The 14291-nt window shown below is 44.4% G+C and overlaps 1 pseudogene; it reads left to right on the plus strand.

Moving 5' to 3' along the window:
* Nucleotides 1-4726: 4726 nt before the first annotated feature.
* Nucleotides 4727-6320, plus strand: LOC115302158 (annotated as a pseudogene).
* Nucleotides 6321-14291: the final 7971 nt, after the last annotated feature.

Here is a 14291-nt window from a genome sequence, read left to right on the forward strand (position 1 = left end):
TGAGTGAAATAAGTCAGGTGGAGAAGGACAGATACCATATGTTTGCACTCATAGGTCTAACAGGAGAAACCTAACAGAGGACCATAGGGAGGGGAAGGGGGAAAGAAAGCTGGGGAGAGAGGGACAGAAACCATGAGAGACTATTGAATACTGAAAACGAACCGAGGGCTGAAAGGGGAGGGAGAGGGGGGAAGGGGGTGATGATCATGGAGGGGCCACTTGTGGGGAGAAGCACTGGGTGTTATATGGAAACCAATTTGACAATAAACTATTATTTTTTAAAAAAAGACCTTAAGGCACTGAAATAACTCAGATTATATGAAAAATGAGGATGTGGAGGAACAAAACCAAGATGGTGGCCATCGGGAGAAATGACATAAGCTCTCCCACCAATTGTGTCCCCTGTAGCAACAGAGCAACCACAGTGTGTGCCTTAAACAAAAGACAGTCCATAGCTACTTTAGGACCTACGGCTTCCCGAGAGGGACAGGAAATACTCCAGGAAGACTGGAGATTGAGCAACAAATAAACATGGGTGGCACCAGCAGGAGAGACATCAGCTGGTTTACCTGAGAAAAAATGGAGACAAATTCCTGAAAAGTTACTGATGGAGTTCTAGGAAGCCAGAAGGTTCTATAAAGAGCACACATGCTCGTCAAAACTTTATTAGCCTGCTTGGGAAAGAAAATATACTTACAGCAGCTGTGAATGAGATTTGCAGACTGAAGTTATCCATGAATTCCACCCAGGCAAATGCAAGCCACCCATGTTAACGTTACATGGGGTCTACCATTCATTTATCAACTTAATGCCATTATGCAACATAGTTTTGCCACAACGGCATTTGTTCTATATGCCAGATCGTCCCAGAAATGCTGGGAAAGGGAGACTTTCCACGTGGCAGTGTTCTTTCAATCAAATTACTTTGGAGAATTCACGAACAATTAAATGGAAAGAGGAGAAACGTCATAAAATGAATAAGATCCAGTGCCTGCAGTCACGGAATTCCAAAACTAACTCGGGGGCACAGACGTGCAAACACTGTGAGAACGGGACTGGGTAGCAAGTGTTAACAGTGCCGTAAGCCACAAATCACAATGTACGTCACATAGACGGTGAATTAGTATGAAGGGTGGCAGTAGTGGTATTGTCACAGAGCAGCTCCTCATTTAGACCAACTTCCCTACAATAAAAAGGCATAATGTTTCTCTCTGATCATTTGAGTAGCATCTAAACAATGTCTGTTTCTAAAAATCATTATTCTAGGCAAGGCTGTGTTTGTCACTCAGCTGCGCCGTGTCATTTTAACCAAGCGTTCTAACACCACTTCAGTCCGTTATATAATCCCCAGTTTTCCCCCATTTTGAATGTCTTTGTTGTTTATTGCTCTGCTCTCACACAGAACTTGTCTGAAAGGTCTGGGTGCTTTCAATCGGGCCTTATCAGAGATCCTGGTTATTGGAACTCTCTGTATTTTACAGCCTCCATCTCATTAATGCCAGCACTAATTTGTGGTCCAATCCAATACCACCCCCATAAGATCTGCATGAATACACACTGGATTTCAATCTGCCATTCAACAAGCATGAAGTCCTTTATGTTCATTATTAGCCAATCAAACGGCTCCAGTTCCTTTTCTCTGCATTTTTTTTCCATAGTGAAATCATTTTGTTATTATCCCAAAGCAGTTGCTTGGTAGGAAATATTAGGGAAAAAAGCAATGACAACAGTTAACAGCCCTTCCTCCTCTTTCTTTTCTCTAGCAAATGCAACTGTTTTAATCTGTGACTGAAACCTTCAACTGCAACTCCAGTTCCAATTGAGTCGCCAATTTGTTTGTGAAAATCCTCCTTCCCTAAAATAGCTCTTACCCTGAGATACCTTGCAGTATATTATAAAATGGGCCTATTTTTTACCCTCTGAGAAGCAGAAGGACCGTTGAGATGAAAACTAATCCGTGCTCCAGCAGAGAATTAAACCAGGTTGCCAGACCCAAGTGGACGGATGGGTTCCATGCCACGTGTGCCAGGGTGACCTCATTCCAAGACCCACCATCTTCCTTTGCTTAAAACTCGAGCCTGGGGTCATTCTCATGGCATGGTCCTTCATTCAATTTACATGGTTAAATGATCTCCCTTTCACATCATTTCAACCCCATGCATCATTACCAAAAGTACTCCATTCTGCTCTAATGTTCTGCATTTCTTGTTCCAACAAATGCCTTGTCCTTCAAGTTCCTCGTGTAATTTTCTGTTCTGCAACAAATTACACTTGCAGAATGGGTTCAAGAAGGTTTGGCTATTTGTATTTTGAGATAAATTAAAACCAGGGTAAAAGTTAGTAAATAGAGGGAAACAATATGCAGCAGAGTATCTAGTTCAGCAGAAAGACTGAGCAAATTTCCAAAAGGGTCATTTTTTTCTTTCCTTTTTAATGATCAAAGGCAGAAAATCTCAAAAGTGAGTATTTTCTCACACAATAAGGATCTGAGAACTATTTTTTTTCACCTCCCACTGAGACCTGGTTTCGCAGGCTGTGTTCCCCAGGAAGCAGACTCTGAGATGCTGATTTGGGTACAGAGGTGTATTTGGGAGCACCCTTGGTTCAACGCCCATAGGAGAAAGGGAATGGAGCAGGACTGGGCAGAGGGAGAAGCCGGGCTATGGAGCAGGCACAACAAGGTCTCAACAACCACACAGGGCAGTCTGGAGCAAGAATGGCTCTTGCAAGTTCTCCCCAATGAGAAGAGAGGGGAGGGCCTTTCATATTTTGGCACCATGGGATGAGGGCTGCCCCCAGTGGGGGTGTGACCTTGGGCTCCACCAGGTGGCAATTCCCAAAGACAGACATCAGCCAACAACCTTTTCATAGCTAGAGGACTGAGCCCTTTAATCTTCAAGCAGGGGTCTGGGCAATGCATCACAGCCTCCAAAGAAGGGTAAGCCCCTACAATATAAAATTTCTGATTAACCACCTTAAGCTGAAACAGGTTCCATGAGAAGATGTTTTGCCAAAGCTATTTTTAAGTTTTCTCATTTATTTTGAGAGAGAGAGAGAGAGGGAGAGAGACAATCCCAAGCAGGCTCCACACTGTCAGCACAGAGCCTGATGCAGGGCTCAAACTCACAGAACTGTGAGATCATGACTTGAGCCAAGTTAAGTTCAACCAGCTGAGCCACCCAGGTGCCCCCAAAAGCTATTTTTTTTAATGTTGATTTGCTTTTGAGAGAGAGAGCACAAGAGGGGACGGAGCAGAGAGAAGGGCTAGGGGAGAGGAACCCAAGCAGGCTCTGGCTGACAGCAGCGAGCCTGACACGGTGCTCAAACCCACGAACCATGAGATCATGACCTGAGCCAAAGGCAGTCGTCCAACTGACTGAGCCACCCAGCACCCCATAGCCAAAGCTTTTTAAATCTTGATTTGATGGCTGGACCAACAACGGCTCAACAGTCCGATCCTTATGGGTTCAAACATGTATATACAGTAAAGATGTTGTGTTTCATGACAGCCATGAAGGAAAATCCTAAATTCCTCTCCTCCGATGGACACAACAAATCTACAACTACATGTGGCACAATTCCCTTTGCGGGGGGAAAAAAAAAAAAAAAACAAAACTAGTTGAGAGACTCCTACACATTCAGCAAATGAGAAGAAATCCACATCCAAGAAGGGAGAAGTGAAGACAGTCTCACCATAATCCGCACCCTGGGGTGGCAACTCACAGTGGTGAGGGAGCCCAAAATACCGAGCTTCTCTCTGGGGAGCCAAAGGTGTGACCCCAATACTGGGGACACCAAATCTTTTCTTTTCATATATTTTTAAATTTATTTCTGAAACAGACAGAGCATGAGCATGAGCAGGGGAGAGGCAGAGAGAGAAGGAACACAGAATCCAAAGCAGGCTCCAGGCTCTGAGTTGTCAGCACAGATCCAGACGCAGGACTTGAACTCACGAGCTGTGAGTCCCATGGGAACACCATATCTTAAGACCTGTGCCTGAGGGATTAGCTCCTAAAACATGGTGCTTTGAAAGTCAACAGGGCTCACGTCCATGAGACCCACGAGGCTTTAGTGCAAACTGAGAAACGTTTCTAAAGGATTCACCCTCACCAGGGTCCAGATTAAAAAGTGCCCAGACTTTCTATGAAAGAAGGGGTGTCTGCTTGTCTGAAAGCAGTGGCCTGAGGGGCAGGTATCTAATTTAACATACATCAGGAGGCCTGCTGAAATACTCTCCAGGTATGGCCACTGGCAGTGCCATCTTCCCACTTTCCTTCCTTCCCTTATCCAGCTCGCCAGCATCAACGGAAAGGGGTCACAAGCTGCCTCTGGCACCCTGATTTTTGTGGCTGTCTAGATCTTGCGGCTCAGGTGGCAGTGGAACTTACATCGATAGGCCCTAGAGGCCTGTAACCGATGGAGAAAGAGTTACCAACCAGCGACGACCCCAAGGCACAGCCAGAGGAGCCCAGTGCACACTCTGAAAAGTTCAAATCTGGAAGTTAAACTGGAACACCAATCATCTGAAGCACTTGGAACTGGTCCCGCATGAGCCCCCTGTGGGAGGAGGGTCCTGTGCTACAAGATTCTGACCTACCATTTTTTCCCAACCACTCTTCCCACCAAGGATGGCTTCTGTGGCTTGATCCCTAAGTGGTCTTCTAGGAAGACCATCTATGTTGACTGATGCCCACCATGAAGCGAACAGAATTCTGGCTCTGAAACAATGTCATATCTGTACCCTACAAGTGATAGACAGAATACCCAAAAATACAAAAAGGCTACATATGCTAGCATTCAGACTGAAGACTGGAGCCAGTTCATGCATATGTGTCATAATTAACATCGCCCATCACGGGCAAAAAAAAAAGATGCAATAAAATCTCTGAAGTAAAGGGTTTCCAAAAACTACAATCATAAAGAAATCCAACTTACCTTGTCACTTACTGACCTGTGCATGCAGAACTGTGGTCCCAGCTCTCAATCTCTGATTATAAAGAAGGAATTCATTAAAGATAATCTAGTTAAGATGCCGGATCCCAGATATATCTTGCCACTAGACATTCAGAGTAGAATCTTAAATTTCATTAAGATTTGGTCACAGCATCTCCCAGGAGGTGTGGATGAAAGCGAAGTGAAAGAAGTGTAGCCTGACCTTCTTAAGAAAGGTGTTCAGTTTCCTTCTTCAAATGCAGAGGATGAAACAGTAAGAAAGAGATGGCTCGGATTTCATTGAATCCTACTGCGCTAGCTCTTCTTTCTGTAATTGTTCTCAAGAGCTCTACTATTACACTGGTCCCACAACAGACTGGACAATTGCACAGTGAATTAGACATGGTGAAAAGGAATGTGAGGGGCTGGCCACCATACTGATGCAGACTCATCGTGTTCCTGGGTCTGAAAATCTTGAAGACATAGAGCTACTGCAGAAACTTTATATAAAAGATGGGTTGGGAGACACAGGATGGGATCATGGATGTGCTTGTGGTAGTGGAGAATGAAAACGTAACGAGCTAATTCAAGTGAATGAGGATTTAAATAATGCTATCCTGGGATATGAGAGGTTTACTCAAAAATGACAAAGAATTTTGGACCAAATAATAAGCAGAGGAGAGATGCCAATACCACCAGTGAAACTTAAGCCCCATTCTGCCATCTCCTTGACCGAAGTCCCAGTGCTCCAATGCACGGGGCCACACTGGGAGAGCTCAACCACTCTGGGACATGAATGCTCAACTTTCAGACTTACATTTCAGCTCTCCAAGTCCTGTTGTAACAATTTGAAACCTAGTCTTCATCCACAAGTGGATTTGTTAGCCTTGGTGAATACAGAAACATCCCTGTTAACCCAAAGGACCAGCCAAAATCTCCCCGCAAGTCCTATATGTGAGAGTTTTCTGGAACATTCAAATGCAGTGTTGCTATAGCTGGTTAGTCTACTGACAATTCCAGCAACACCATCAAGCCAGACACTGTCATTCCTGCCCAGCGATCACCTGGCAATGACAAAGAATGACCTCCAGTCACCCAATTACTATGAGGTAATGGAGTTTGACCCCTTAGCTCTTGCTGTCACTGTAGAAGCTAGGTATGAAAATACTGATGCTCATCACCACAAGGAGCTCAAAGCCATAGTCACCGTTGAGGTGAAAGTGGATGACTGGCCCATTAACGACATCAGAGGTGCCGATTCTCTAGGAGGGAGACCCTGGGCAGCTCTGAAGCTCAGAAGGCAAGACCTACCCATGAATGAAACCATGGTGGGACACGTCTCCTCTGCAGTAATGAAGTTTAACAGAAAAGTAACAGTTCCAGAGTAACACTAATGGTTCCTGACCACAGCACAAGCTGCATCTCAAAAGAACGTGGTTTAACATACACTCATTTAAAACTTCAACAGAGGGACGCCTGTGTGGTTCAGCGGGTTAAGTGTCCGACTCTTGATTTTGGCGCAGGTCATGATCTCACGGTTTGTCAGCTCGAGCCCCACATCAAGCCCTGTGTGGAGCCCCACGCTGACAGCACAGAGCCTGCTTGAAATTCTCTCCCTCTCCCCGCATGTTCTCTCTCTCTCAAAAAAAAAAAAAACTTAAATACTTCAGCAGAAGAAAAATTCATTGTAGTAACCAACCAGTTTGGTTACAGCATCTTATGGTTAACAGGTCTTCCTACCTTTGGAAGAGAAATCATCACACAGCTGTGAGAGGGTAGATGAAGATTCTTTTATTCCAAAATAATAAGACTATCGAATACTTTCATTTAACCAACATTGAATGTAAATGTCAATTTTGTACTTCTTTATAAATAATACTTGTATTTAGAATTATGACTTGTAAAAGACTTCATGATTGCAATTTAATTATAGGCCAGGTACCCTGCAGAGGTCACTGGGCTCTGTATCAGGTTGCTTTTGATTCTTTATGATTCTCTTTTATCCTTTATAATGCTAAAAGTTCCTTTTTCCCCCTTTTTGCTGCAATTTAATATTTCTATTTGGAATGAAGACTATTGAGAAACACTCAGGATAAATTGTGTATTTGTTTATGTCTCAAACTACTATAACAAATTACAATTAAAACCAAAAAATGTATATTCACCGCTCTATTCCTTCTGGTATAGAAGAAAGTGAAGAACTGGGTTTGTGTCTCAGTCCAGTTATGTCTGTGCCTTAACAGTGACACCTGAACTTCCCAAGATTCTGCTTCTTCACCATAAAACAAATATGACTACACCTTCCTCAAAGGTTTACTGAAAGAGGCACTGGATGTGAATGCACTTTATAAACCACAAAATACCATACACATAGAGCCTCTAATATTTAGCACAGAGTAGGTGCTCAAAAGATATATGTTGAGGGGCGCCTGGGTGGCTCAGTCGGTTGATCGGCCGACTTTGGCTCAGGTCATGATCTTGCAGTCCGTGAGTTTGAGTCCCGCATTGGGCTCTGTGCTAACAGCTCAGAGCCTGGAGCCTGCTTCAGATTCTGTGTCTCCCTCTCTCTCTGACCCTCCCCCACTCATGCTTTGTCACTCTTAAAAGTGAATAATAATAAATAATAATAATAATAAATGCTTTAAAAAATTTTTTTAAAAGATATGTGTAGAATGGATAAAGGAATAGGATTCTAATTTCCTCACATTCCAGCGAGAGCTTATGGCTGCTGGCTTCCTTCCAGCACGCTGCCAGTCTGGGTCGCAGTCTCGAAGTTTGTGTAAGAAACAGGAGGATTTAGCGTGAAGTGGACGCCTTGCTGTGACAAACAGCAGCAGAAAGACAAGAATTCTCTCTCCCCGGAGGTTATACCAGGTCTCCAGAAGCAACTGCTATCGTTGCCTGGTTGAGTCTACAAAAAAATAGCTCATCAATGATGCCTCGACAGACGTTACGTTTATAACGTGCTCCAGTGCCTGAGCTGAAGCCATTAAAGAAGCTGTCCCCGCAGGCCCGCTTGTTTTCAGGTATCTCCAAAACGTTCTTAGAAGATGCGGGTCTGTGGGCCCTGCCCCAGAGATCTAAAATCCCCAAAGCTCTGAAAAGCAAGTTCCTTCCCTAACCCGCTCGGTGATAAAACCTGACCTGAACTGTTAAGCAGTTGTTTATGATCTGTATGCACTCCTCTAAGTGCATTTTACTTGGTAGAAATACAACCACAGTTGATTATCGGGTGCTACCCAGACCCCACTGGGGTGTTACACAGCATGCAGCGTGTGCCGCCTGAGGCTATGCTCAGATATGGGACTGCAATCGATGTGTAAGATTTAGTAAGGAGCTTCCATGTATCAGAAACTATTCTAATTGCTTTGCATGTATTATCTCAATTAATCTTCATATAATCTTATAAGGTACAGCTGAACATCTGTCCCATTTCACAAATGAGAAAACTGAGGCACACGGAGACTACATAAATTGCCCAAGTCACACAGCAGGTAAGTAATAAAGCATGGGGTTGAAACCAGGCAGGCTGACTCCAGAGTCTGCCTCCTTCCTTGGCAGCAAACGCATCCTGGCAAGTCCTACAGGAGTCAGCAACAGGCAAAATCAGTTGCCCCTTAGGAGACATATTCAGAATCTGTGATGCCTGTGGTATTCAGTAATGTCTACTTGTATTAATTAAGGTCTTCCAGAGAAACAGGACCAATAGAATGGGGGGGGTGTATATATGTGGATAGAGAAAGAGAGATTTTAAGAAATTGGCTCACATCATTATGGGGGTTGGCAAATCTGAAATCCCAAAATCTGTAGGGCAGGCTGGCAAGCTAGGGAAGAGTTGACCTTGCAACTTGAGTTGAAGGTAGTCTGGAGGCAAAATTCCCTCTTCCATGGGACTTCTGTCATTTTTCTCTTACGGCCTTCAACTGATTGGACAGGGCCCATTACAGAGGGTGATCTGCTTTACTCAAAGTCTACTGATTTAAATGTTAATCACATCTAAAACATACCTTCACATCTAGAGTGATATTTGACCAAATACTTGGGCCTAATCCAGTTGACACGTAATATTAACCATCATGCTGCTCTTCAAATTATCCAGTGTGAACTGGGTCTGTTTATGCTTAACAGGATCATTTTATGAGATTACAAAATGAGCAATTAAGCAGAGACTTCAATGTTGCCCCTGAAGAAAGAGAGGCTTCTGATCACGGGCCCCCCAGGACCCAGCTCTGTGCAGACAGGGTATGGAAGGGTATGGGCCCTTCGCTTTCACTGGAGAAGGCTGCCCCTGCATCTACGGCGTTGCACTGTTAGTGCTGCTCGGTTCACAGGTGAAAGAATTCCAGCTTGAACCAGATTAATAAGCAAATAGAGGTTTGTCAGGATGCTGGGACCAATGAAGATAAACAGAGCCTCTCTGTCCTCCAATGCTTAGTCAAGCAATTAGAAGACATTTCCCCAATACTGAACAAGGGAAGGGGCAGCTAAGGAATGAAGCAGAAGCTTCTGGCCTAGCACAGCTCCTAAATAGGACTACCTTCAACTCAAGTTGCAGCCCCCATGCCCTCCAGACGTCCACCACCAACCAGCCCCGGCCCACCAGATGCAGTATCAGGGAGTCAAAAAAGTACTTTACTCCAAATCAGGATAGAAGTGAGTTGAGGGTATATATTTATATTTCCCATCTTCCAACTGGCAGATAATAGAAATGGCTCCTAAGAAGGGATGAATGAAATAGGAGATACCCAGGGGTCCATTTTCTCTGCCAGAAATGAAGGCCTCCAGGCCCTTCAGTGAATCTAGGGCCTTGGGTGGGGCGAGGGGTTACATAATCTGGAGCACAGAGACCCCAGCACATGGAAATATAATCCACCTTCACCAGCTGAAGTGAATTCTCATAGAGGACATTTAACAAAACCAGATTCTAGAACAGAAGATGGGTTTTCTGATAAAGATTTTCCACAGCTGCTGCCACGTTTCTCCTCATCCCTAAGGGTACAAGACAGAAAAAAACAAAAACAGGGCTGAAAGAACACTGAAAATCCAGCCTTCATAGAACTGAGCATGGGGAAGGATGAAGTTGCAGACCCAGTGGAAGGGGAATCCATCCACACCACATGAAAACAGATCAACCGCTTGGAAAAGTTCCTCAGTAAGGATAAACAGAGGATGAGACACTATCCCAGCACATGACAACAAAAGAGGAGGAAGAAATGCCAGGGAAGGACGGGGGGCGGGGGGGACGATGAAGGAAAGGAGGGAGAGACGGTCCAGTGGGGGTCCAGTGTGTCCTAACCCGCCGCTCAAAAGGCAGGACCTGAGCTGGGTCTTCCCACTGCTCTGTCTCCCTTTGCTCCTGCTCAACTTCTGAGCAGCATTCCCTCTAGTCTTTCCACCTGTGGGTCGCCCATCTTCCTCTGATCAATCCCTTTCCTGCCTAAATTAACCAAAGTTAAATTTTGTTGTTTAAAACCAAGAACCTAAAAAGATTCAGATGGTGAGCAATTAATCTGTTTCGGTAGAAAACTAAGATTAAGTAACTGAGGGAATAAGAGCTACAAAACAGGTGTAAATATTATAAACATTGCCAATATACAATAAAATAACTAACAAAAACAGGAGATGTGGGAGGAAAGGAGAAAGAAGTGAGAGTGCTAATTTCCTCAACCTTTCCTAGCAGGGAAATTAATAGATACTAATTAAAAATGGAAACATGTAGTTTTAAAAAACATAATGACTCATAATAATGTTTCTTGTAATCATTTTATAAACCTTAGGGTGATGAGTTAGGGAATGCAGGTGAGGAAGCTTACACTGAGAAATAACAGACTTAACCAAAATCTAACAGCTGGTTCATTCAATCAAAAAAGTTCAACAAATGTGCCTACTAGGTGCCAAGCACGATGCTAAGTGCTGGGCTCATCATGGAGGACAACGCAACAGGGTCCCTGCCTTCAGGGTGCTGACAGTCTAGAGGGAGAGCCAGGCTTAAACAAGTGGGTAAAAAATAAATATGAAATTACAGTTGTGATAAATGTATGAAGGAAAATAACATACTTGGCAAAGGGTGGGCAAGACCCTCATGACAAGGGGGTAGACATTTAAAAAGACACTTTAGGGGCATTTGGGTAGCTCAGTCAATTAAGGGTCTGACTCTTGATTTCAGCTCAAGTCATGATCTCACAGTTGGTGAGTTCAAGCCCTGCCTCAGACTCTGCACTGACAGAGATTCAGTGGGATTCCCTCTCTCTTCCTCTCTCTCTCTGCCCCACACTCCCCAAAATAATTCAAATTTTAAAAAAAGAGAGACTTCAAAGTTAGGGGGAAAACAGCCTTACAAAGATTGAATGGAAGGTAATAAAAGACACAGAGTACCACAGTTCTGGAGACTGGGAAGTCCAAGATCAAGGTGCCAGCAGATTCAATGTCTAGTGAGAGCTCATTCACTGATTCAGAAGGAAAGAACTTGGCATGTTGGACAAAACTGAAACGTGAAGGAAGGAGAAAGGGGCATAGAGCGATGGTGTTAAAGACGGTAGGAGCTAAACCATGCAGGGCAGGCTTGTGTGGACACGGAATGGTGTCCAGCTTTCATCTGAAGAGCAGTGGAAAGTCTCTGAATAGTCTTTACTAGGGGAATGGCAGAATGAAATGCATATTGTATAACATCCACCGTGCTGTGGTTGGAAGGTGGTCTGGAGGGCTGCAGGGACAGATGGGAAGACGGGTTAGAGCAGTGGTCCAGGAGAGAACTGACGTCGGCTGCACTTGGTTGATGGCAGTAGAAATGGAGAGATGAAGACCAACTGGAAAGCCATTTTAGAAGTATAAAATCTTGGGTGATGAACTAGAAGGGAGAGGTAGGGAAGAGAGAAAAATCAAGAATGACTCCCATATTTCGGGGGTAGGCCTACTTGGTGACAATCATACACTGAAACTTTGCGATATAAGTTTTGAGGAGTGACTCTTAAGAATTTCAGACATTCTGGGGAGCCTGGGTGGCTCAGTCGGTTAAGCCTCTGACTTCAGCTCAGATCAGATCCCACGTTCGTGGGTTCGAGCCCTGCGTCAGGCTCTGTGCTGACAGCTAGCTCAGAGCCTGGAGCCTGCTTCCCGTTCTGTGTCTCCTTCTCTCTCTGCCCCTCACCCTCTCATGCTCTGTCTCTCTCTGTATCAAAAATAAAACATTAAAAAAATTTTAATAAAAAATTAAAAAAAAAAGAATTTCAGGAATTTAATTACTAAGATACTTGGAAAACATCCAAGTGGAGATGCCAGATATACCATTAGATCTGAGGTTGGGGTTGGGATCATCATCACACAGATGCTATTTAAGAACATGGGAATGGAAGGGCACCTGGGTAGCTCAGCCGATTAAGCGTCTTGACTCTTGATCTCAGCTCATGTCTTGATTTCAGGGTCATAAGTTCAAGCCCTGCATTGGGCTCTGCACTGGGCATGAAGGCCTACTTAAAAAACAAGCAAACAAAACATATTTTTTAAAAATTGGGACTGGAGAGGACCCCCAAGCAAGGGAGTATGGAGGAAAAAAGAGGACCTAGGATCAATTCCTGAGAATATCTGGTACTCAGAGGTAGAAGAGAGGAGAAGGATGTAGGGAGGTAGATATAAAATTAGAAGAGAGTTATGTCTCAGTGTGAAAGAGGAGGGGGTTTTCAATTTTGTGAATTGTTGCTACTAAGCCAATTAAAGTGAGGACTGAAGAGGGCCCATCATACTGGGCAGTCAATGAAAACAGTATTTTTGGTGTAGATACAAAGACAAAAGGCAACTCTTTTGAGAAGTCAGACAATGATGAGAAGCAGAGAAATGGAGGAGTTACAAGAAAAAAGATGGGTTCAAGGGAGGAGTCTGAGGATGCTTGCATGATCCAGTCAAAAGGGGAGAGAGCAAGGTAAGGAAAGAGGAGAAGGCACAAAGATAACACATGCAGGGGGGAAATGAGAGAAGAGAAGGGCAAGGGGACGGATGCAGACACCGGAAGAACTATCTGCAGATGAGGTGATGGAAAGACAAAGGTGCTCCCTCAAAACGGCCACAGGGAGGGTGGAAAGCAAGTCTATTTTGAGGCCAAGGTAGGACTGCCACTCAGTACAATGTGGCAATGCCCACGTACTCAGGTGCAAGCTCAGAAAAGGCAAACGCTTTGCCAGAATAAATGCAACAAAACATGAAAGAACCAAGGGAATTGGGGATATCTACACCACATTGATTGCAATGATCATGGACTCTGAGTGTAACCAGGAGCAAGGACAGGACAGGAGGAAGCTGTAAGATACAGAGAAAGGGGTTTAATCAGCGCACCTGAGATCTCAGTGACATCGAAGAACTGTCACAGTGGGGGGCCACGTAGGACAACCACGTGCACAGGAGGTTTTGTTTGAAGACAGTGATGACGGGAGCAGGCATTTGGGAAACGGTGCAATACTTGGTCATGATTAGTGCTTACATGGACTAGAATGGAGATGAAAGTCACTGGGTCAGGTACTGGATGGATCTACTCTTGGAAGTTGATGCCATCAATCAAGGCAAGCACTTTGGGGCGCTTGGGTGGCTCAGCCAGTTAAGCATCTGACTCTTGATTTGGGCTCAGGGCATGATCTCATGGTTTATGAGTCCAAGTATCAGACTCTGCACTGACAGTAAGAAGCCTGCTTGGGATTCTCCCTCCCTCACTTTCTGCCCCTCCTCCACTCACGTGCACACACTCTCTCTCAAAATAAATAAATAAATTTAAAAAAAAAATAATGGCAAGCACCGGTGTGACTCCAAAGACCGATGACCACAGACAAGCCTCCAGGGACTAAGTGGGAACAAAGATTAAAGGAGAGACTCTTTAGCACCTGGTCCTGCATCTGCTCCTCTTCCCTTGACTCCTTCCTCATTTGGCTACTGCTAGCCTAGAGTCCACTGCCTTTTCCCACTGAGGAAATCAGCTTGAGAAGATAAAGAGGCAGTGGGATAAAGAAAAACACGGGTTGGAAACGTCAACCCTGACTCTGGGAATGATCAGAAAAATCAAGTTACTAACAGTCGGAATAACTTTTGCTCCCTGTGCAGACTCCTCATTAGGGGTTGTGGCAACGCCATTCGGAATGAAGACTGCCCATGTAAGGCTACAGGATCTATCGGTGAGAGTGCCCTGCCTGGGAGGAAGAAAGGAAAACAGAGATAGAAGGAAGAGGGAGGAGGAGGAAGAGGAAATACATGTTAAATCAGCACCTAATATGTGCCAGGCTTGCATAAGGCTCCGCAGGTTACGCACTGCATAAAAGTACCACATTCAACGTGTAGAGACCATAAATTTGTATATTCTGACAATTTTTCTGACAGATAGT

The sequence above is a fragment of the Suricata suricatta genome, chromosome 1 (assembly GCF_006229205.1).
Source record: "Suricata suricatta isolate VVHF042 chromosome 1, meerkat_22Aug2017_6uvM2_HiC, whole genome shotgun sequence".
NCBI classification, from domain to species: Eukaryota; Metazoa; Chordata; class Mammalia; order Carnivora; family Herpestidae; genus Suricata; species Suricata suricatta.